This window comes from Loxodonta africana, assembly GCF_030014295.1.
Source record: "Loxodonta africana isolate mLoxAfr1 chromosome 26 unlocalized genomic scaffold, mLoxAfr1.hap2 SUPER_26_unloc_1, whole genome shotgun sequence".
NCBI lineage: Eukaryota > Metazoa > Chordata > Mammalia > Proboscidea > Elephantidae > Loxodonta > Loxodonta africana.
In genome coordinates this window covers 541,335-566,096 of record NW_026974840.1, presented here as the reverse complement: position 1 = coordinate 566,096, position 24,762 = coordinate 541,335, and the positions used below count along the sequence as shown (strand labels likewise).

General features: G+C 39.3%; 1 long non-coding RNA gene across 3 annotated transcripts in view; it reads left to right on the top strand.

Moving 5' to 3' along the window:
• Positions 1 to 24,762, top strand: part of LOC135229111 (uncharacterized) — a 220,561-nt gene that overhangs the window by 179,554 nt on the left and 16,245 nt on the right. The window lies entirely within an intron of this gene.

The following is a 24,762-nucleotide window of genomic DNA, read 5'->3' as shown; positions in this document are numbered from 1 at the left end:
TCAGCCCCACCACTCTGGCACCAGGGAACCGCGAGGGCTCAAGGCTGTGGCGTGGGACACTGGCTCCGGAAGTGGTCCCTGCTGCAGTGTGGCTTTTTGCTCCCCTGTCACTCAGGTCAACTCCTTAGTTGTGTGTTTGATGGTCAGGGTTTGTAGATTGTCCTTTATGTAATTGATTCACTTGTTTTTTCAAGTCTTTGTTTCAAGAGGGATAAGTGGAAGCTTCTACCTAGTGAGCCATCTTGGTCCTGGCCCCGTGTCTGCCTCTTTATGTGATTTGATGTTGACTGTTGTCTCTGAGCAATCTATAATTTATTGTACTAGTTTATTTTATGCTTGCTTTTTATATCCTAGCTTCTTGCTTTGTTTAGTTTTGGTATACCCAAATAAGCTGCTTGAGTGCGCTAGGTTGATTATTTTCACCTTTGAAGCTCTAATGTACTATCACCAGATGGCTAGCACTGTTACCAGGTATATGAGCCTAGGAGTTCATTTACTTTTCTTGTATGGATTCAACTCAGGTGCCCAAGTAGTAGGCTCTGTCCTACAGTCTTAGAGGGGCAGGGGTTATTGGTGTAGGCAGAAGTATCTGGCTGCAGTAGGGGGTCAGACTCTGATCAAGGCAGGGGTCTGACAGCTGTCCTCTGAGTGTCTGTGAGGAAAGTGCATCCCTGTTCTGTAGAGCACATGGGTGGGTTCTGCAGAAGGGCGATGGGTACCCAATGCTTTTGGTTGTAAGTTCTGGGCAGTACTACTTATCCTTGGAGCCCTGTCACAGGTGGCCAGGTATTGTGGGTGGAGCCACCAGTCCTTAGGCCCCTGATGTGGGTAGGTGAAGACCCTGTTTAATAGGCAAAGAAGTGTCAAACATCAAACACCCATCTTTCCGGCGTTCAGCTGAAACAGTTGCAGTCTGGCAGCAAGGGCCTATTCTTCTGAAATGGGCCCACAGAGGTCCATGCTGGGGTGAAAGGTATTCAAAGCCCATGGACTGTTTGTGCCTGAACAAGAGCTACTTCTGTCCTGAGCTCCCCAGCTTAATTGAGCTAGCAGATTATCTTTCCCCCATTTGTGAACTTATACCTTCTTCAAGGATGGAAAAATGGTTCAGAGTGGTACCAGGGCCTATCTCAGGCCCAGGGAAGTTGACAGCCACTGAAGCCGGCTTGGGGGCTAGGGGGGTGGTAAAATAAACACAAGTAATTAGCTTTTGCTGTGAGTGCCGTTCTTCTCTTGTTCTGGAGGTGTGAGTAGTCTGTGCAACTTGCTGTCTTTCCCTGAGCTAAACCCCTCTGGAACGCTACTGCCAGCCCCACTGCAGTCACTCCAGGGAATGGTGCCTGAGGATTCCTGGCTATTCAGGTCCAGTAACTCCTCTCCACTTCTGAATAGTCTCTCCCTCCCTCTGCCGCTGAGTCTGTTTTCTAACTTTGCCTTTGATGTTCAGGGCTCCTAGCTTGTCATAAATATAATCACTTCACTTGTTTTTTCGGGTCTTTTTTGTAAGAGGGATCACTGGCAGCGTCTCACTACTCTGCCATCTTGGCCTTGCCTCTCTAATATAATCAACAGTTTTTTAAAAAAAGAAAGAAAAGAGTGAAACCTGGAGAAACAACAAATAACAGAATGAGATCCACAGAAAAACTAGATATTGGAGCTATCAGACAAAGACACTGAAATAACTCTATTATGTTGAAAGAAATAAAGGCAAGACTTAGAAATTTGGCAAAAAACTAGAAACTAAGAAAAAGATCAACTTAGAAAGTCAACTGAAAACTATAGCTGAAGTTAAAATCTTAAGGTATGTATATAACAGCAGATTACAAATGCTGAAGAGAGATTTAGTGAACTGGAAGATATGTTGGAAGAAAAGAGGCATAGACAAAAGAAAAAATATATATAATATAAAAAGGAATAAGATACAGAGAATACAATGAGAATATCTAGCATAAGGCACTTTAAGAAGGAAGAAAAAGAATGAGGCAGAAAAACTGAGATTATGGCTGAGAATTTTCTTCAAATGATTAAAGAGATCAAGTCACAGATCCTAGAAGACTTACAAAACCCAAGCCAAAAAAAAAAAAACAAAGCCACTGCCGTCGAGTCGATTCTGACTCAAAGCTACCCTATAGGACAGAGCAGAACTGCTCCATAGAGTTTCCAAGGAGCGCCTGGTGGATTCGAACTGCTAACCTTTTGTGTAGCAGCCATAACACTTAACTGCTACGCCACCAGGGTTTCCTTATAAGACCCATGTAGGGTAAATACGAAGAAATTCGTATCTAGGTACATCATAGTAGGACTGCTGACGGTAAAGACAAAAAAACCCACAAAAAACAAATAATTTAACACTACTTAAAGAATGGAAGAGATTATCTTTAAAGGACGGACAAAAAAACTGATGACTTCTCTACAGAAATAGTGAAAACCCTAAGACAATAAGATGATATATTTAAATTACAGAGAGAAAATATATGGCAACCCAAAACTCTATGCTGAGGAAAAACATCATGCGTGAGCAAAGACCTTTTGTTTTCAGACAAACAAAACCTAGATAAGTTAACATCAGCATGCCCACATTAAAGAAAATTCCAAAGGTATTCTTCAAGCAGAAAGAAAATTAAGGTGAAAGGCTTAAGATGCAAGAAGGAATGAAAGTTAGTGAAACGGGTAAAAATAGAGGATTACTGACTGCATGACATAATAAGAATAGACTTTATTGGGTTTAAAATATGTAAGAAATTAAAATGTATGATAACAACAGCCTTTTGACTTTTATGGCTTTATGGTCAGGAAACATGTTGTGTAATATTTTGATGTTTTGGATTCTGTTAATGCTTGCTTTGTGGCCTAATACGTGGTCTATTCTCAAGAATGCTCCATGAGCGTTAGAAAAGAAAGTTTACTTGACTACCGTTGGGTGAAGTGTTGTGTTTAAGTCTGTGAGATCAAGTTGGCTGATTGTGGTATTTAGATCTTCCGTGTCTTTATTGAGCTTCTTTATGGATATCCTGTCTGTCATCACAAGTGGTATGTTGAAGTCTTCTACTATTATTGTGGAGCTATTTCTCTTTTCAATGCTGTTTGAGTTTGTTTTATGTATTTTGGAGCCCTGTCCATTGGGTATATAAGTATTTATTATGATTTTGTCCTCCTGGTATATTGACCCTTTAATCATTATATAGCGTATTTCCTTTTCCTTTGTGGTGTATTTTACTTTAAAGCCTGTTTTATCAGAGATTAATATTGCCGCTCTTATTTTTTATTGTTGTCTGCTTGATATATATATATATATATATATATATATATATATATATATATATATCTTCCGTTCTTTGAGATTTAGTTAATGTCTTTGAGTCTATGGTGTGTCTCTTGCAGTCTGCATACAGACGGATCATGTTTTTTAATCCATTCTGCTACTTTCTCTCTCCTTATTGGTGCAATTAAACCATTTACATTATCGTAATTATTCATAGTTATGAGTTTAGTGCTGTCATTTTCGTCTTTTTTGTGTATGTGTTGTTGACATTTTCCTTATTCCCCTTAATTTTCTCTGTTGAGTCGTTGTTCTTTGTGCATTTTCTTTCCATCCTCTTCATTTTTGTTGCCTTTGTATTTACTGCTAATTAATTTTTTTCCGTGCTGAATCGTTTTTCTTTTTAGTCTTTCATCTTTTTCCTTGTTGCTTTTGTATTTGCCGAAAATTTATGTTTTCCTTGTTTTTTTTTATTTTAATGTGTAGGATTGTTAGTTTCCTTTGGGTTACCTTAACATTTACCTCTGTTTTTCTAAATTTAAACCTATTTTTTATTTCTTTATATCATCTTGATTTCCTCTCCATATGAAAGATCTATGACTACATTATTTAGTCCCTCTTTTTTCTCTTAATGTTGTCATCTTTTACAAATCAATGTCTCTGTTTCAATATTTTCAGTGTTTTAGCTTTGACTTATTTGCGATGTCCCTATGTGCGTTGATATCTGGTAGTTCTGTCCCGTGTTCTAGTGTTGGGTTGTTAGCTGATGTTATTGATTTTCTAACTGGAGAACTCCCTTTATTATTTCTTGTCATATTGGTTAGGTTTTTAAAAATTCCCTAAACTTCTGCTTATCTGGAAATGTCCTAATTTCACTGTCATATTTGAGAGACAGTTTTGCTGGATATATAATTCTTGGCAGGCAATTTTTTTTTTTTTTCCTTCAGGGCTTTGTATATGTCCTTCTTGCCTGCATGGTTTCTGCTGAGTAGTCCGAGCTTGGTCTTACTGACCCTTCTTTATAGGTGACTTTTTGTTTATCCCTAGCTACTCTTAAAATTCTCTCTTTATATTTGGTTTTGGCAAGCAAGATTATAATATGTCCTGGTGACTTTATCTTGGCATCTACCTTGCGTGGGGTTCAGTAAGCATCTTGGATAGATATCTTCTTATCTTTCACAAGATCAGCGAAGTTTTTAGCCAAGAAGTCTTCAACAATTCTTACTGTGTTTTCTGTTATCCCTCCACTCCCCACCCCGATTCTGGTGTTCCAATCACCCTTGATAGAATCCCACATAATTCTTAGAGTTTCTTCAATTTTAAAAAATTACTTTATCTGATTTTTCCTCAAATAAGTTGGCGTCAAGTGCTTTATCTTCAGTTTCACTAATTCTGACTTCCAGTGCCTCGATTCTGCTTCTCTCATTTTCTATTGAGTTGTCTAATTCTGAAATTTTATTGTTACTCTTTTGGATTTGCTTGCTATCTTTCTGTGGATTCTTGCAGCCTGTTACATTTGTCATTATACTCTTGTATAACCTTCTTAAGTTCCTCTGTTGTTTTATCTCTGTGTTCCTTGGCTTGTTCTTCATTTTGCCTGATCTCCTCCTGGATCTTTTGAAGAGCTCGGTCTCTTAATCTTTTAAATTCTACCTCTGGTAATTCCTGGAATTTCTCTTCATTTGGAAGATTTCTTGATTTGTTGTTTTGGGAGCTTCCTGAATCCATCATGGTCTGCTTCTTTATGTTATTTGATATTTACACTTGTCTCTGAGCCATCAATAAGTTATTATATCCATTTATTTTATGTTTGCTTACTGAGTCGGAATCTACTTGATGGCACTGGGTTTTTTTTTTTTTTTTGGTGTACTGTGTCCTAGCTTCTTGTTTTATTTTGATATGCCCAAACAGGCTGCTTGGGTGAGCTAGTTTGATTATTGGCACCTTTGAAGCTCTTACATCCTGTCACCAGGTGATCAGAGCTGTTACTAGGTATGTGAGCCTAGGAGCCCTTTTACTTTTCTTGTATGGATTCAGCTCAGGTGTCCAGGTAGTCGGTCACCAAGTGTGTGGTGTAGGCTCTCACCTACAGTCCTGCATAGACAGGGTTGATTGGTGTAGGTACAGGTGTCTGGCTACTGTGGGGGGGATTGACTGCCCCTGAGTGTCCGCGAGGAAAGCATGTCCCTGTTCCCTAGAGCACATAGGTGGGTGGGTTTTGCAGCCAGACCATGGTCACCCAATGCTGTTGGTTGTAAGGACTGGGATTCACCACTTATTCTTGGACTCCTGAATTGGGTGGCTAGGTGGCATGGGTGGAGCCACCAACCCTCAAGTCACTGATGTGGGTAGGTGAGGACCCTGCTTCATTGGCAGAACGTTGTCAAATATCACGAATCTGCCACTCCACTTCATAGCTGATAGAGTTGAAAATAGGCTTCAGGTATATACCCTGTCGTAGTGTGCTAATGAGGGCCTACGCTGTTGAAATGGGCCCACACAGGTCTATGCAAGGGTGAAAGGCATTCAGAGTCCTTGGACCCCTTATGTCTGTGCCTTCCCTGAGTTCCTGGCTTAGCGAAGCTGGCAGATTATTTTTTGTTGTTTGTTCCTGCTCCAGGGCATGTGATAGTTCCTACTTCTGGCCCAGGGGACCCAGAAATAGCCGAAGCTGGTCCAAGACTAAAAACAGAGAGGGAGGAAGCAGGTAAATGGGAGAGATGTTCTTCCCAAAGGGGATGATTTTTGATTTGTGCGGCATTTTAAATGCATGTACTTATCTTTTGCCAACTTAGCACTGCTTTTCACTGGTTCTGGAGGCTTGTGTAGACTTTCCACCACTCGGTCTCTTCTGATGTGAAAAACATGTCCCGAGCGTCACTGCTTGCCTCACCGCACATGCCATCTTCTTCTTCGGTCTTCCTTATTCATCAGCTAGCTTTCCCACACATACGAGGCCACTGAAAACACTGTGGCTTGGATCAGTTGCATCTTAGTTTTCAAGGTGATGTCTTTGCTTTTCAATACTTTAGAGGTCTTTTGCAGCCGATTTGCCCAATGCAATGCATCTTTTGATTTCTTAACTGCTGTTTCCATGGGTGTTGATTGTGGATCCAAATAAAATGAAATCCTTGACAATCTCAATCTTTTCTCCATTTATCATGATGTTGCTCATTGGCCCAGTTGTGATGATTTTTGTTTTCTTTATGTTGAGGTGCAATCTATACTGAAGGCCGCTGTCTTTGATCTTCATCAGTCAGTGCTTCAAGTCCTCTTATCTTTTAGCAAGCAGGGTTGTGTCATCTGCAAAATGCAGGTTGTTAATGAGTCTTTCTCCAATCCTGATGTCGTGTTCTCCGTGTAGTACAGCTTCTCAGATTATTTGCAGATTAAATAAGTATTGTGAAAGGATGCAACCCTGACACACACCTTTCCTGACTTTAAACCACGCAGTATCACTTTTTTCTGTTTGAACATCTACCTCTTGATCAGGTTCCTCATCAGCACAATGAAGTGTTCTGGAATTCCCACTCTTCGCAATGTTATCCATTATTTGTTATGACCCAAGCAGTCAAATGCCTTTGCATAGTCAATAATACACAGGTAAACATCTTTCTGGTATTCTCTGCTTTCAGCCAGAATCGATATGACATCAGCTGTGATATCCCTCCTTCCATGTCCTCTTCTGAATCCTGCTTAAATTTCTGGCAGTTCCCTGTCAATTACTGCTGCAGCTGCTTTTGAATGATTTTTAGCAGAATATTACTTGCATGTTATATTAATGATATTGTTTGATAATTTCCAGATTTGGTTGGATCACCTGTCTTAGGAATAGGCGTAAATATAGATCCTTTCCAGTTCGTAGGCCAGGTAGCTGTATTCCAAATTTCTTGGGATTAGACAAGTGAGCGATTCCAGTGCTGCATCCATTTGGTGAAACATCTCAGTTGGTATTCCATCAATTCTTGGAGGCTTTTTTTTCTCACCAATTCCTTCAGTGCAGCATGGACTTCTTCCTTCAGTACCATCGGTTGCTGATCATATGCTACTTCCTGAAATGGTTGAAGGTCGACCAATTCTTTTTGGTATAGTGACTGTGGGTATTACTTTCATCTTCTTTTGATGCTTCCTGCGTCATTTAATATTATACCTGTAGAATCCTTCAGTATTGCAACTCAGGAGTTGAATTTTTTCGTCAGTTCTCTCAGCTTGAGAAATGCTGAGTGTGTTCTTCCCTTTTGGTTATCCATCTCCAGATCTTTACACACGTCATTATAATACTTTTTCTTCTCAAGCCACCCTTTGAAATCTTCTGTTCAGCTCTATTACTTCATCATTTCTTCCGTTCACTTCAGCTACCTGACATTCAAGAGCAAGGTTCAGAGTCTCTTCTGACATCCATTTTGGTCTTTTCTTTCTTTCCTGTCTTTTAAAGGACCTCTTGCTTTCTTCATGTGTGATGTCCTTGATGTCATTCCACAACTCGTCTGGTCTTCAGTCGTTAGTGTTGAACACGTATAATGTATTCTTGAGGTGGTCTCTAAATACAGGTGAGATATACTCAAGGTCGTACTTTGGCCCTTTTTGACTTATTCTAATTTTCTTCAGTTTCAACTTGAACTCCCATGTGAGCAATTGACAGTCTGTTTCACAATCGATCCCTGGCCTTGTTCTGACTGATTATATGAGTTTTCCCATCTTCTCTTTCCACAGATGTAGTCAGTTTGATTCCCGTGTATTCCATCTGGTAAAGTCCACGTGTATAGCTGCCGTTTATGTTGGTGGAAAAAAATATTTGCAGTGGATGAGTCACTGGTCTTGCAAAATTCTTTCATGAGATTTCTGGCATCATTTCTATCAGCAATGCTGTATTTTCCAACTACTGTTCCTTCTTTGTTTCCAACTTTAACATTCTAATGATCGGTAATTATCAATGCATCTTGATTGCATGTTTGATCAATTTCAGGCTGCAGAAGTTGTTTAAAATCTTCAATTTCTTTATCTTTGGCATTAGTGGTTGGTGCATAAATTTGAAGAGTCATATAAACTGGTCTTCCTTGTAAGTGTATGGATATTAGCTATCAGTGACAACATTGTACTTCAGGCTAGATCTTGAAATGTTCTCTTTGATGATTAATGTAACGTCATTCTTTTGACTCTGGTGGAATATCCATGTTTGTAAGACCGCTCACAGACTGTTTCACCAGAGAGTTTTCTGGTACTGCAATATCTACCACTAATCTCTGTGATCCCTGTGAATTGGCAAAATAAGAATAGCGCTATAGATTTCTTCCAAATACAGAAAACATAATTATGAAAATGTTCTTGCTATTGATTATATTCTTTACTAATCTGCTCCTATGGGATTTTTGGTACTTCACTTGAAAAATGAGTCCAAGGTACTGTGATGTGATTGTTTATTTTGTGTGGCCTTTCTAGCCATGATCTTATAACATCCACCCTGGTGCTTGGGCAGGACTGTGTGATAGGGTAATTGTGGCTCACCAAGGGGATTGTTTAGTTTTCCCTTCAAAGAGAACCAGTTCCAGAGCAAAGAGGAGGATTCAACTCCCATCAAGGAAGAACAGCCAGGAGCTGAGCGTATATTATGGACCTGAGATCCCTGCACTGAGAAGCTCCTAGAAGCAGGAGACTGAGATAGAGAGAGGAAGCTGTAACCCTGAAGACAGTAAGATGCCATGGCAGGAGAGACCAAGCAACAGGGACCCGGCTATAGGAGATGATGGCCCATGGAGAAGGAAAGCTGAGTGCCTTCGGAGAGAGGCCCAAGGCCAGGCAGAGTCACACCTATGAGCACAGGAGGGAAGAGGCTCTCCTGATAGAAGAACTGTATTCTGAGTGTCTTTGAGCCTGAGTTATAACTGTTACTTCCCTAATAAACCCCATAATCGTGAATATGGACTATGAGTTCTGTGTGGCCATTGTAATGAGTTATTGAACCCAGCAGAGAAGTAGGGAGTGCTGTGTGAGGGACAGTTGGTGTCTGAGTTAGTGAAGATGGTGGAGAGAGGATAGTTTTTTCACCAATGCCTTCAATGCAGCTTCGATTTCTTCCTTTTATACCACCAGTTCTTGATCTTATGCTACCTCTTGAAATGGTTGAAAATTATCCGGTTCTACTGCAGTAGCTATATTAATATCAGACAAATTATACTTCAGAAAAAGGAGTATTATTGGGAATAAGTAGGGACATAACATAATAAAGGCTCAATTCTCCAAAAAGATTCAACAATCCTAAATGTGTACGTGTTTAACAATAGGGCTGCAAAATACAAAAACTAATAAATCTGAAAGGGGAAATGGACAAATATGCATTTATAACTGATATCAGTACTTTTATATCAATAATTAATAGAGCCCTGGTAGTTGAAGTCCAAAGCATCTGTATGAACCACTCATGGATATCTATGTGTGTGTGTGTATGTGTGTATGTATGTATATAATATAAAGACAAGTAATACAGAAATAAACATAGATATATGTTGTAGTCCTTGGGAGGTACAAACGGTTAGTGCATTCAGCTGCTAACCAAAATGTTGGAGGTTTGAGTCCACCCAGAGGCACTTCGGAAGAAAGGCTTGGTGATCTACTTTTGAAAAATTAGCCATTGAACTGACACACTTGTGTGTCACTACTACTCTGACACACATGGGGCGAGGGGTCACCATGAGTCAGATCAGCTTGATAGCAATCGAATGATTTTTTTATTCATTCTGCCAATGTTTGTCTTTTAATTGGTATCTTAGGCTAGGTTTTCTAGAGAAGCAAAACCAGTGAGGTGTATATATATATATATGTATATATGTATTTATATATAAATAGATTTATATCAAGGAAATGGCTCACGAGGCTGTAGAGGCTGGTAAGTCTCAAGTCCATGGGTCAGGCTGGTGGCTTCTCCTGACTCATAGATGCAGGGACTGCAGAACTCAAGATCTGCAGGTCATACAACAGGTCTGTGGCTCACAGGCTGCAAAGGGTGACAAATCTCAAGATCGGCAGGTAAGCTGGCAGGCGGCGGCTCACAGACTGCGGAGGCTGATGAATCCCAAAATTGGAAGGTAAGCTGAGAGTTCAAGTCCCAAAAAACTTGAGATCAGATGAAGAGGAGCCAGCTGCAGGATTCAGAGTGAGCAAAACCTCAAGAGCCTTGCCAGAAAGTCCACCTATATTGGATGCAGTCCACACCCCCGAGGAAACTCCCTCACATCTGATTGGCTACTCACAGCAGATCCCATCATGGAGGTAATCACATTATGTCACATCTCATCATGGAAATGATTGCATCGTTATACGACTGCTAAACTACATCATAACTGCCAAAGCACTGAGAATCATGGTCCAACAAAGTTGACACACAACTTTAATGATCCCAATTGTGAATTTAATCTATTTATATTTAAAGCGATTAATGATAAGGAAGGACTTATATCTTCTACTTTTGTAGTAGGTCATATATGTATTTTGTTTCTCATTTTCTTCACTACTGTCCACTTTTGTGTTTGACTGATTTTTTTCAAGTGTACAATTTTGATCCTCTCCTTTTTTCCTTTCCTGATATTTTTTAGCTTCTTAGTGGTGACCATGAGGATTACAATTAATATTTTATATTTATAACAATCTTCTTTTAATTAATACAAATTTAGCTTCAAAAGTATACAAAATTCTGCTTTTATTCAGCTCAGTTACCTCCCCTACTTACGTTGCTGTTACAAAAATTGCATCTTTATACATTGTGTGTCCATTAAGAGAGATGTGTAAGTATTTTTATGCATTCGTGCTTTAAATCATATATGAAAAAAAGAGAGGCGTGATATAAAAATATTACTGACTTTGTTTTATCTAAGTAGTTACCTTTACGGAGTCTTTGTTTCTTTTTATGGCTTCCAGTTACTGTCTAGTGTCCTTCCATGCCAGCCAGAGTGATTCCCTGTAGCATTTCTCATAAGGCAGTTCTGCTACTAACACACTCCCTCAGGTTTTGTGTATCTGGGCATGTCTTAATTTTGCCTTCATTTTTGAAAGATAGTTTTGCTAGATATTGACATCTTGGTTCATAGTTTTGTTTCTGTATTTTTTTTTCCAGTATCTTAAATACATCATCCCACTATTTTCTCATCTCATTGGTGTCTGATGAAAACTCAACAGTTAAACTTGTTGACACTCTCTTGTACATTAGGGGTCACTTATCTCTTGCTGCTTTCAAGTTTCTGTCTTCATCTTTTGACATTTTGATTGTGTCTGTCTGTGGATATCTATGTATTTATTGTCCTTTGAGTTTATTGAGCTTCTTGGATATCTAGATGACATTTGGGAAACTTCCAGTCATTACGTTTTCAAATATTCTTTCTGTCCTTTCATCTTTCTTTCCTTTCTGGGACTCCCTTAATGAGTATATTGGTATGCTTGATGTTGTCCCGCAGGTCCCTTAGGCTCTGTTCATTTTCTTCATTCTTTTTCCTTTATGCTCCTCAGTTAGAACAATTTCAGTTGTGCTTTTTCAAGTTTACATTTTCCTGCTTTCTTGCTCAAATCTGCTGTTGAGCTCCTCTAATGAAAATTTTATTTCAGCTATTCTACTTTTCAGCTCTATAATTTCTATTTGGTTCTTTTGTATAATATTTCTTTATTAATATTTTCTACTTGTTCATACATTCTTCTCTTGGTTTCCTTTTTGTGTGTGTGTGTCTATAGTTTCTTTAGCTCTTTGAGGAAATTTAAGACAATTGGTTTAAAATCTTTGTCTAGTAATCCCAATATTTGTGTTTCCTTAGGGATGCTTTCTGTTCATTTCTCTTCTTTCTTTCTTCTTAACAAATGAACCATCCTTTTCTTTTTCTTTTTATGACTTAAAATAGTGTGTTGCAAACTGGATATCTTAAATATTATAATGTAACTCTGGAAATCAGATTCCCTCCAGTCATTAGGGTTTGCTTTTTTTTTTTTAATTGTTGAGGGCCAGTCATCCATTTGCTTAGTGATGTTTCCAAACTATTTCTGCAAAGATTGTATGTCTTCTCATGTGTGGACACTGAAGTTCTGTTCTGTTATCTCAGCAGTCAGTTCATGACCTGACAGTGCTTTCTCTAAATGCTTGTAGCCAAAAAGAAAAAGTAACATTATCCCAGTCTTTGCAGATTGGCTCTGAACTGGGGTGTTCTTTCAATGTTAAGCAAGAGCGCCTAAAACTCTGCCTTAGCCTTCACTTCCTGCCTCCATGGAGCCCAAAGATCAGCCAGAGGTGCAAGCCTAAAGCTTTGTCAGGATCTTTACGAGCATGTCTTCATCCTTAGGCAAGAATATTGCACTCCAGATTCCTCAGTATATGTGGTAGCCCTTCAAAGCCCTTAAACCACCAACCATTGTCCTCTCAGCCCCCTTTTTTCCAAGCTTTTGGATGTCTCTGCTGTTTTCCCTGTCCTTCATCCTTTGACCCTGGAGGTAGGACCAGTTCTTATACCTTTGTACTGCTCAGTTTCCATCACATCATACATTTTTTCTTATGTGCTGTTGAGTCAATTCTGACTCATAGTGACTACAGGATGGAGTAGAACTTCTCCAAAGGGTTTCTAAGGCTGTAATCTTTATGGAAGGAAACTGTCATATCTTTCTCCTGTGGAGTAGTTGGTGGATCAAATCAAAAGGTTTAACAGCTGAGTGCTTAACCACTGCACTGTTGGGGCTCCTTTTGACATCATGCATCATAATAGATTTTTAACACACCCCTCAGAAACATAGAGGTCCATAAATTGTCAAGGATACAGAAGATTTAACATGTATAAAAATACCAAATTGATATATGTGTATGTGTGTGCATTATCTAACCACTAAAGAATATACATTCATCTCATGCACATACATAGTGTTTATAAAAATTGACTGTATATTGTGTTATAAAGCAAGTCTCAACAAATTTCAAGAGTCTGCAATAATATAGAGGATACTCTGTAAGTACACCATAATTAAAAAAAAAAAACATCTTAGAAAAAGAAAATACAAAATCTCCATGTGCTTGGATATTTTAAAATACTATGCGTTAAAAAAGACATCATAATGAAAATTAGAATATATTTTGAAGTGAACAATTATGAACATAGTGCATATAAAAATTGGTGCAGTACAGACAATATAATATAGGAAACTTATAGCCTTAAAAATATAATTGGAAAGAACAAATTTTGAAAAATAAGTGAGTTAAACATCCATTCAAAATGTTGGGAAAAAACCAGAAACAAACATTCATAGGAATTTTTGTTTCTATTAATGATTGGATACATGCAACAGACGATCAACGAAGACTAAAGTTGATTCTTAGAAAATGCTGGTAAAATTTTCAAACTTTAGGCAAGATTGATCAAGTGAAAAAGAATGAAGGTATAAATAACAAATATCAGGAATTAGAAAGAAAATGACTACAGATCTTGCAGAACATAAAGGTAATGTGAGAATGTTATGAACCATATTATATTAGCTAATAAATTTGCAAATTTGGGTAAAGTAGGCAAACGTATCATACCATGTAAGTTAATAACAACGATTCAAGAAGAAACAGGAAGCAAAAGTAATTCCACAACTGTTAATAGAATTGAATTGGAGCTCAAACTATTCTCAAAAAGAAAACTTCATGTCAGATGGCTTTTCCTGCAAATTCTGCCAAATATTCAAGAAATACTTCACAAATTCTTCAATATAAAATGAAATATATACCCAAACTCATTTTATAAAGCTTGTAGAATGAATATTGATACCAAAACCTGACAAGAGCAGCACAAGATGGGAAAATTACAGGCCAATGTCACTGATGAACATAGATGCAAAATATAAAAATAAATAGGCAAAACAAATCCAGCAATACTATAAAGAAGAATATATTATGACCAAGTTGGGTCTATCCCAAGAATTCAAGGTTAGTTTAACATTCAAAAATGAATCAGTATAATTTGCCATATGTACACGAAAAATAAATGTGGTTATATTAATAGGTGTAATAAAATAAGTATTTGATAACCTCCAGCGTCCACTCATGTTTTTTAAAAGAACATCTAGCATGCCATGAGACCAGAAGAACCAGAAGTTTCCCGGCTACTGTCGCTGAACATTTTGATCAAAGAGTCCATAGCAAAGCCCTGATCAAAAGGGGGAAAATGCAGAACAGAATTTCAAATTCTCATGAACCCTAGACTTTTTGGAGCCATTGAGGGTGAATGAACTCCTGAAACTATTGCCATGAGATAATCTTTAAACATTACACCAAAAGCATTCCCTTGAACCATCTTAAAACTGAAGTATAAAAAAGAAAACACCATACTGTTGCTGTTGAGTTGATTCCGACTCAGAGACCCTGTAGGACAGAATAGCACTGCCCCATAGAGTTTCCAAGGTGCAGGTGGTGGATTCAAACTGCTCTTCTTTTGCTTGGCTACCGTATCACTTAACCACTGTGCCACGAGGGCTCCAGAACATTAGCTACTTAACTAATAAAAATGGTCTACCTTGAGCATATGCTCTTTTAAGAACTGTCTATATGGCATCAGATTGACAACAGCTACTGAAAAGATTAGATAGGAACCTTAAGGAGCAGTGGGTTTATGCTAATGACAGAGGAACTACTCAGAAAAGGAGGGTAAGAATGGTTGCACAACTTGAATGTAACCGATGTCATTAAATTGTACAGGTAGAAACTGTTGAGTTGGTGTATGTTTTGCTGCATATATTCTCAACCACAAAAAATACATTTACAGGTAATAATTAACAAAAAATGTCAAGGAGAGCTAAATATTTTGAAAATAAGACAGAGTTGCATGTGAGGGAATGAGTGGGGTGAGCTGTTTTAGATTAATAGTTAGTAAAGACTTATGGGATCAGGATATTTGAGGAGCTAACTGACCTATATCAAAGGAGAGAATAGCTGTATGAAGTTCTGGAGGGAGGATATTGCCAATAAAGGAAAGAGTTGTTCCTGAGGCCCTTAAATAACTAAGTGTTCTGGCATGTTTTGAGGAAGCTCAGGAAATAAGTCATGGCTAGTGTGGAGTGAACCGAGGGAAGACTGTTAGGAAATGAGGTTAGTATGGTGGGCAAGCCCCGCATCATGAAAGACCATGGGAAGGATTTGGGAATTTTTCCTAATTGCCATGAGAAGTCACTGAGGTGATGCTGTTATATAGACTGTAAGAGGGAAGATCAGTGGCACGGAGTCCAGTTTTAACCAAGAGATGATGGTGGCTGTAAGGTGGAGGTAGTGAGAAGTGGATAGAGTCAGGATTTATTTTAAGGTACCGCCAAGAGTCCAGAATATGTGTCAATGGATTGGATGCAAGATTTGAATAAGGGAGAGAAATCAAGGATGATTTCTAGGTTTTTGTCCAGAACAACCCAGAGGATAGTGAGAACATTTGCTGAGATAAGGAAGACTGGGAGGTAGATAAGACACTTGAACAAAGAATTTTATTTGAACCACATTAAGTTTGAGATGCCTAGTAGACATTCAAGGGGAGATGTGAAGACAGCCATTGGTGAAGGAACAACAGGGCAGAGTATGTAAATGAGGGTATCCTAGGGCTCAGGTGGAATTGACTGCCATGAATTGGCTCAGATAACCTAGACAGTGAGAAGTGATGAGTGATGTTACTTAAACAGGGCATGGAAATCAATGAAAAAGGTGTGGGAGTGGCAGGGAGGCTAAGGTAGAGAAGTTTCTCTCTCCCTAAACCTGATTGGCTGGATTTGAAGACATCATAAGTTCCTGTATGAGAAATATCCAGCAAATTACCAGTTGATTTAATAAATTGATAACAAAGTCTACCTTTCAGCCAAAGATTGAAAAACAAACAAACCAATTGCCATCCAGTGAATTCTGTCTCTTAGCAACCCTATAGGACGGAGTAGAGCTACCCCATAGGGTTTCTAAGGAGCAGCTGTTGGATTCAAACAGCAGACCTTTTGGTTAGCAGCTGAGCTCTTAACCACTGCACCACCAGGGCTCAGACCAAGAATAACACCGTGAGGAACTTACTCCTTAGTTCAATCAAGTATGTAGAAATTCAGATTCGTAATTTTGGAGATTCCCCCTCTTTTTTTTCAAAATGGGGGGCATTGAGATGGAGGATTTTCCCATGCCCACCATCCTAAGGGATTTAATTAACCCATAGTTGAGACATTGTAAACATCTCAAGAAATTATTACCTTTGAGAAACTTGAGGGTGAGTAGGCATATCACCTGGCTCCTCTTAAACTCCTTTTAAAAACCTGACTTGAAGACTCACCTGCCTTTTTGAATAAGTGCCAGCTTGAATAGGCAGGGTTCAGGGAATTGCCAACCAAAGGTATGGTTTCTCCAGAGGCCTCCAAGGGGTGTAAAAGAAGAGCGGAGCCAGACCCCGTGCTTGGGACACACCCTTGGTAGGAAATATTTGAGTGTGTGTGTGGTGAGGGGAGCACTCGGTGTGGGAGAGTGGGGTGGGTGGGTAATAGGGAAATGCCTGTTTTTTTTTTTTTTTTTCTGGTTTTAAGAAACAGTTTTTACTTTTTTTGTTTTTTTTAATTACAACGAACAGTTCAGTGGAGACATGTTCCTTATCTGCAGGGGCTAGTGGAATTGCTGATAGCTGAGAATGTAGCCTGCTTCCCAAGTGCGAGTTGGCATTTTGGAGAGAAAACTTGATGTTTGGAGCACTGACTGGCACTGCCTTTTCTAAATAATTAAGGGTGGTGGGGTGGTGGTAAGAGAAAGAGGATGGTCTATGAACACTGACCCTGGAAAATTAACTCCCAAGTGTGTGGGTTGTGGATAGCAGGAAAAGAACATCACCCGCAAATGACAGCAGTGCCTTTATTTATTTATTTATGCTTCTTTTTAGTTCTGAGTTGTTTTTAAGCCACAAATTAATGGGGCCACCATGAGTTTTCAGAGAATGAGTTTTACAAAAATCTAAGTGTTTTAAATATTGCAAGGATTTACTTATATATGCTGTATATGAGAAAAGTCCTTACAGTTACAGGGAGGAGAAAGAAAGTATATTCAGGAATTAAATTTTCACAGTTCTCTGAATTCTTATATTTCTCTTGTTGTCCATTTTTCTTTTTTTGTCCTTCATCCACCCCTTCCACCTTTATCCACTGTCTTCATCATCTAGTGCTGCCGTAACAGAAATACCATGAGTGGATGGCTTTAACCAAGAGAAATTTAATACCTCACATTAAAGTAGGCTAATAGTCCAAGGCATCAGCTCTAAGGGAAAGCTTTCTCTCTCTTTTGGCTCTGGAAGAAGGTCCTTGTCCTTAGCCTTCCCATGGTCAAGGAGCTTCTCAGGTGCAGGGACCCTGCGTCCAGAGGACATGCTCTGCTCCTGGTGCTGCTTTCTTGATAGTCTGAGGCCCCCAACTCTCCGCTTGCTTCCCTTTCCTTTTACCTCTTGCGAGATAAAAGGTGGTGCAGGCCACACCTCAGGGAAAGGTGACCTGAGTGAGGGTGGTGTTACAATCCCACCCTAATCCTCTTACAGTAAAATTACAATCACAAAATGAAGGACAACTACCCAATAGTGGGAATCATGGCCTAACCAAGTTGAAACACACGTTTTTTAGGGTCATAATTTAATCCAAACCAAACCAAACTTGTCACCATCAAGTTGATTCCAACCTGTAGAGACCCTAGTTGATATTAACTCGTAGAGACCCTATAGCATAGAGTGGAACTACCTCATAGAGTTTCCAAGGGCTAGTTGGTGGATTCGAACTGCTGACCTTTTGGTTAGCAGCTGAGCTCTTAACCACTATGGCACCAGGCCTCCTCTTGATACACAGTCCACCCTAATTCACCACTGTGTTAGAAAAAGGTTTTGCTATTCTGAAATAAGAACTTTTTACTATACTTTTGTGTTCATGGTTGCTTTTGGTATGTCTTTAAGCACTGAACAGTTAACTTATACCCATTAAAAACCCATTGCCACTGAGTCTATTCCAACTCATAGCGGCCCAATAGGGCAGAGCAGAACTGTGCCATAGACTTTCCAAGGAGCACCTGGTGGATTTGAACTGATGACCTTTTGGTTAGCAGCTGTAGCTCTTAAACAGTACACCACCAGTGTGGGAGGGGTTTAATTGATAACATGATGTCTGGGCTCCAAGGGAGATGGAATGGATGTGCAGGAGAAGGGCATGCAGAGTCTGCCTGTATAGTCCCCAGAACTCTGTTCAAGATCATAACTTACCTCAGTAATCACTTGAATCTAAACATACAACTTTAACAGCTGATGTAAATGACTTTACACATGAATTTTGGAACGCAACTATTTCTCAGTGGAAGTTTCTTCAACTAAGCTGTTTGTATTCCCTTAATAATTACGAAAGCTAACGTTTATTGTGTTCATTCTGTGTGTAAGGCCTTTTTCTAAGTGCCTTGTGTGTTTTATTTAACCTGCGTAACAACCTTTTGAATAAGACCCATTTTAGAAATGGGAAACTGAGGCAGTGAGAGGTAAAGTAACGTGCCCAGATCAACCAGCTGATAAATTGAGTTAGGATTTAAACCCAGGCAGTTTGTTTCAGAATTTGCTTATGTAATCACTGTACATGACAGCAGTGAGCCCTAGTGGCTCTGTGGTTAAAGAACTTGGCTGCTAACTGAAAGGTCAGTGGTTCGAACCCCCCACCTGTCTGTAGGAGACAGATGTGGCAGTCTGCTTCAGTGAAGACTTACAGCCTTGGAAACCCTATGGGGCAGTTTTACTCTGTCCTTTGGGGTCACTATGAGTTAGAATCGACTTGATGACAGTGGGTTTTGGCACATAATACTAATGTGCAGTGTATTCTGTATGCCGTGTATATGTTCAGAAACTAATTTTCTGAACATTTATGCCATGTATAGATTACCAATCCAGTTGCCGTCGAGGAGATTTTCACTCCTGACGACCCCGTGAGTTTTCAGAGTAGGACTGCCCTCCATGCGGTTTTCAATAGCTGTGACCATTTGGAGGTTTATTGCCAGGCCTTTCTTCCAAGGCAACTGAGTGGATTTAAACTGCCAACCTTTCAGTAAGTAGCTGAGCACTTAACTCTTTGTGCCACCTAATACATATATATACTAGGAGGTTTTCCTCCTTATTTGTACTTTAATGTTTTGTAGACTCTTATGAATACTTGTTCCTGGCAGTGAACTAGATGCTAAAGAACAGAATAGGCACATGTAACCCTCTCTCACCTTCTCCCTCCCCTTTCATAGAGATGAAATGAAAAGGAATTAATGAGGACAGATTATTGGATTAGGGCCCATACTCAGGGCTATAACAGCATGGGGAGTTTCTCCTGTCACTTCAGTTCTTGTTCAGGAATTGGAACCTGCTTTTTGTGAATCACAAAGACCAGTGCTTTATATCAAGCCATTTAGATTTGGGCTATGGAGCAGTGACTTAAAAAAATTAAATTTTATTTTCAGAGATTTTTTCTATTAATTGTTTACATTTATTTTAATTGTATATTCTGAAACCGCTACAAAAAGGCATGAAATAATTGTTTAAATTTTAATTCATATGGGTCAAAATGTATGTTAAACTACCTATTGTCGCCTTCACAGTCGTTGTTATGTTTGAGCCGATTGTTGTGGCCATTTGTTACCAAGTATGACTTTCTTCTCCAGGGACTGATCTCTCCTGACAACATGTCCAAAATATGTGAGATGAAGCCTCGCCATTCTTGCTTCTAAGGAATATTCTGGCTGTACTTCTTTCAAGACAGATTTGTTCATTCTTTTGGCAGTCCGTGGTATATTCAATATTCTTTGCAAACACCGTAATTCAGTGCCTTCAATTTTTCTTTGGTCTTCCTTATTCATTGCCCACCTTTCGTGTGCGTATGAGGTGACTGAAAATACCATGGCTTGAGTCAGGCACACATTAGTTTTCAAGGTGACATCTGTGCGTTTGAACACTTTAAAGAGGTCTCTGGCAGCAGATTTGTCCAATGCAATGTGTCGTTTGATTTCTTGACTGCTGCTTCCGTGGGTGTTTATTGTGGATCCAAGTAAAATGAAGCCCTTAATGATGTCAACATTTTCTCCGTTGTCATGATGTTGCTTATTGGTCCAGTTGTTAGGCTGTCAGTCTGCAGTCTTTGATCTTCAGCAGTAAATGCTTTAAGGCCTCTTCACTTTCAGCAAGCAAGATTGTATCATCTGCATATCTCAGGTTATTAATCAGTCTTCCTCCAATCCTGACGCCTTATTCTTCTTCAGACAGTCCAGCTTCTCGGATTATTTGCTCAGCATACAGGTTGAATAGGTATGGTGAAAGGATATAACGGTGATGCACACCTTTCTTGACTTTAAACCTTGCAGTATTCCTTGTTCTGTTTAGATGACTGCCTCTTTTTCTATGTACAGGTTTCTCATGAGAACAATTAAGTGTCCCGGAAATCTCATTCTTCCCCATGTTATCCATAATTTGTTATGAGCTGGAGTAGGTCTCAGAAATAATGTGCCATTTCTTCCAGTTGGTTGTGCACAGCTGCCTACTTCCCTAGGTGGTAGCAGCTAAGGCCTGTCTCAGAAACACTCCCCTCCTCACTAAGCATGATTCTTCACACTGCTCCATCTTCTTTCCCGTGTGTGTCTCCTTCCCTCCTCAGTGGCTGGGGAAAATGATAGTAGTCCACTGATGAGATTTATTCTTTTATTATACTTTATTTTATCATTTGTTTTTATAACATAGTTCCGTTAAAATCAAGGGTAATAAAAATGTTTGTGTGATGGAAGTGGATAATCCCATCCATTGTGTCCATCTAAAGTTTCATGAGAAAACTGTGCCCACAACAGAGGGCTCCCACTCCTCTGGCTCACTGTATTTTCTCCTTGTTTATTTGCTCTTCCCTCTTTCCTGATGCATGCATGGGACCACTGAGCTTCAAGACTCCACAATTCTGCTTTTCATACCAGTGTTACTGTAATCTTGGGTTCATGGGCTGCCTTGCCACAGATTTACTCATTCTGTCTCTGTTAATTATTTCATTACTTAAAAATCTCTCATGAATTTTTCCAGAAGTACATTCTATTCCTCAAAAACTTGGAAGCAATGGGAAAGTATGCAATAAATAACAAGAAAACATACGTAATGCGTAGAATAAATTATTAACGTTCCGATATGTCTGTTATCTTACTTACATTTGCATGTATATGTATTAGAGTCTCTGGTTGATGCAAATGGTTAATATCTTGAGCTGCTGACAGAAAGTTGGAGTTCAGGTCCACCCAGAATTGCTATGAAAGAGAGGTCTGGCAGTCTACTTCCGAAAACTCAGCCACTGAAACCCCTATGGAGTACAGTTCTACTCTGGCACACTGGTGTCATCATGAATCAGAACTGACTCAATGGCAACTGGTTTTATGTGGGTATTAGCACACACATTTACGTATATTAACACGGATATTATATCCTGATATTTTCATTCATCATTAGTCTTTTCTCATGATAAATTTTTTTTGTTTTTTTTAATGAGGGCATTAAATTACTTTATAATATTCTGTGTGCATGTAGTATATGTTTTTTAACGATCTGACTATAGTTGCAATAATAAATGTGCATGTTTCTAGTAATCTTCAACCTATACTTACATCTTTTTAACATACATCTCTGCCATTAAATCTCTTTGTTTAATTATTGTTTAACACTCTTTACGCCTAAGAGATGGTCTCAGAAGCAGCCCTGATCAGTTTTTCTCCCTCTTACTCATGAAGCCCCTTAATGTATTCCAAGGTATCAACTACGAAGCATTTTACGTCCTTATCGTTTGTTTATTTTTCATTCAGTCAGTATATTCCATGGGCCAGAAATAGTCTATGTTATGCAGATACAGTGGTGAAAGGTACACACTGTCCCTGTCCTCATGAAGGGGACAACCCAGTGCAGGTGGGAGGAGCACTGGGGAAATGCAGCTGAGAGCAAGGACAGACAACCCTCCAGGAAGCACACTGGACTTCAGAGAGGCTTGTTGGCTGCTGTTCACCTGGCAGGCTTCTAGACACCAGAGTACCCTTGGGCTTGGTGCCTGCTCCTCTCTCTACTGACACCCTCCCTCTAGGATGCCTCAGTGAGTTCACTGCTGTCTATTTGTAGCTAAGGATGTGAGGTTTATACCTCCATCCATTCAAACTCCTCCTGGGTCCAGACTCATATATTCAAATGTCAGCGTAACTCTCTGTATTGACCTCTTTATGCATTATAATGATACATTCCTCATATGGCCATCATGAAAAGCAAACGTTAAAGAAAAAGCACAGGAGTGCCTGGCACCAGTGTAGGTACTCAATGACCATTAGCTGTTGGTATTATCCTTGACATCCCCATGTGGGGTGAAGTTTTATTACCTGACATTTCCGTGTGAATATCTAACAGCTACACCATGTTATCTAGGCTATGAAACAATTCTTGGTTCCAACCACCATTCTGTCCTCATCGATGAATTTCTCAAGGCTTCGGTGATGGGAGTGTGTGTTTTTCCACACAATGGACATGATTAGGAATGGTTGGCTATGTCCTACACAATAAATTGCTCCAGCATTCCTATGGGTGACCATTGAGACAAGTTTCAGCCAACGAATGTAGCAAAGAATTGGAACCACTCTCAGCTGTTCATGCGAGTACTCTCAATCCAGAATATCTGGTAAATCGACTGTTAGGGATTGAATTGTGTCCCTCCACAATGTATGTGGAAATCCTAACCCCTGTACCTGTAAATCTGACCTTGTTAGGAAAGGGGGGGCCTGCTTTTATTATGTGAATGAGGTCATACCAATGTAGGGTGGGTCCTAAGCCTAACTCTTCTTAGTTATAAAAGGAGCAGAATACACACAGACACAAACAGGTGAAAAGGAAGACAGACAAAGAAGACAGATGCTTCTAGAAGGCCAGGAACACAAATGATTGCTGGCATCTACTAGAAGCTGAGGTAGACAAGGAAGGACCTCCCACTACAGCCATGCCCTGAATTCGAACGACTACCTGCTAAACTGTGAGAAAATAAATTTCTGTTCTTTAAAGCCATCCAGTTGTGTTATTTTTTGTTATGGAGGGACTAGGTAACTAACAGACATACCCGTTCTTATAAGTTCAGCCCAGTGCAGAATAATTTTCTTCCCTCCTTGGTCTAACCCACCCGAACCTGCTCTTTCCCTATCAGTGTCCTTTGCTTTCACCTAAGAGCTATGACAGAGTCAGCTCGATGGTGATGCATTGAAATTTCAATTTATTTTTTATTTATGATTACTATTAATTCCAGTATTTTCTACAGTTTTCAATGGAGACAGTCCTATAATCTATGAATAGCAGTTATACTTTTTCTCTTTTTGTACTAGCTTACACTTCCAGTGTTCAATGTTTAATAAAAGTAATGATAGAAGCACCCTTATTTTATTGTTTATTAATTTTAAAGAGAATGTCCCACACGTCACCATGAACTATCATGCTAGTTGTAGTTTTCCACGTTTGGGAACTCCTTTTCTGTTCCATATTTGCTCCTAGTCCTTATCTCTCCGTGTGATTGGATTTTATCAACCTGCTTTGCCCCCATCTCTTGAGGTGAGCATATGTCTTCTCTTCTTTCACCTATGCATGTGGTGAATGAAATTACTAAATCTTTAACGTTCACTCAAATTTATATGCCTACAATAAACCGCCTTGATCATGGCATGTTACGTGGTTTATACTTTGCTGGATTTCCTTTGCTGGCATCTTACGTAGGGTTTTGCATCTCAGTTACTGAGTGTGCTTGTCCTCTAACTCTTCTCTACCATCCTTCTCTAATTTGTTATCATTTTTAAACTAGCCTTAAGGATCAAGTTAGGGGAGTATCTCATGGTTTTCTAATCTCTGTTGACTATGTACAAGATTAAAATTACTGTTTCTTGCATGTTTGCTGGAACCTGACTGGAAACGATCTAGGTCTGCCATTTTCTTTGTAGGGAGATCTTGAAGTACTGACCCATTTTATTTAGTGGTTAAAGGCATCTTCTGGTGCTAATTTACTTAGAAAAAATTCTGATGCATGTTCTAGGTTGCTCGAATCTCATCTTCAAATATTGATTATCAGGGCTTGTAGCCTCATGCAAGGCAATTCATCAATCCCAGATTTCCCCAAAGTCAGGCTCTGCAACTCTTCCTGGTACCAAATTCCCTCATTTAAGACTTATTTGCAAAGAGACAACAGTATGCTATCTACGCAGTTGTTTATCCGCAGCCTTCTTGAGTCCATAATGTGAGGATACAGTCTTCTAATACTTTTTTTGTAATTGTTCTTTTTCTTATTTTTTTTTTCCTTTTTTCACTGCCAATACCCACCTCCCCAGTCTAGTAGTTTTAAAGTTGTGAGTTTCAGGTTCAAGTCTGTAATCCAGCTGAGCTTCTGTGTGTGCTGCATGTGTGCATCAAAAGAACACGCTTCTAGAAGCAGAAAGCAGGCAGTGCGACTGTTGGGTGGTTGGTGGGGTAGGGGGA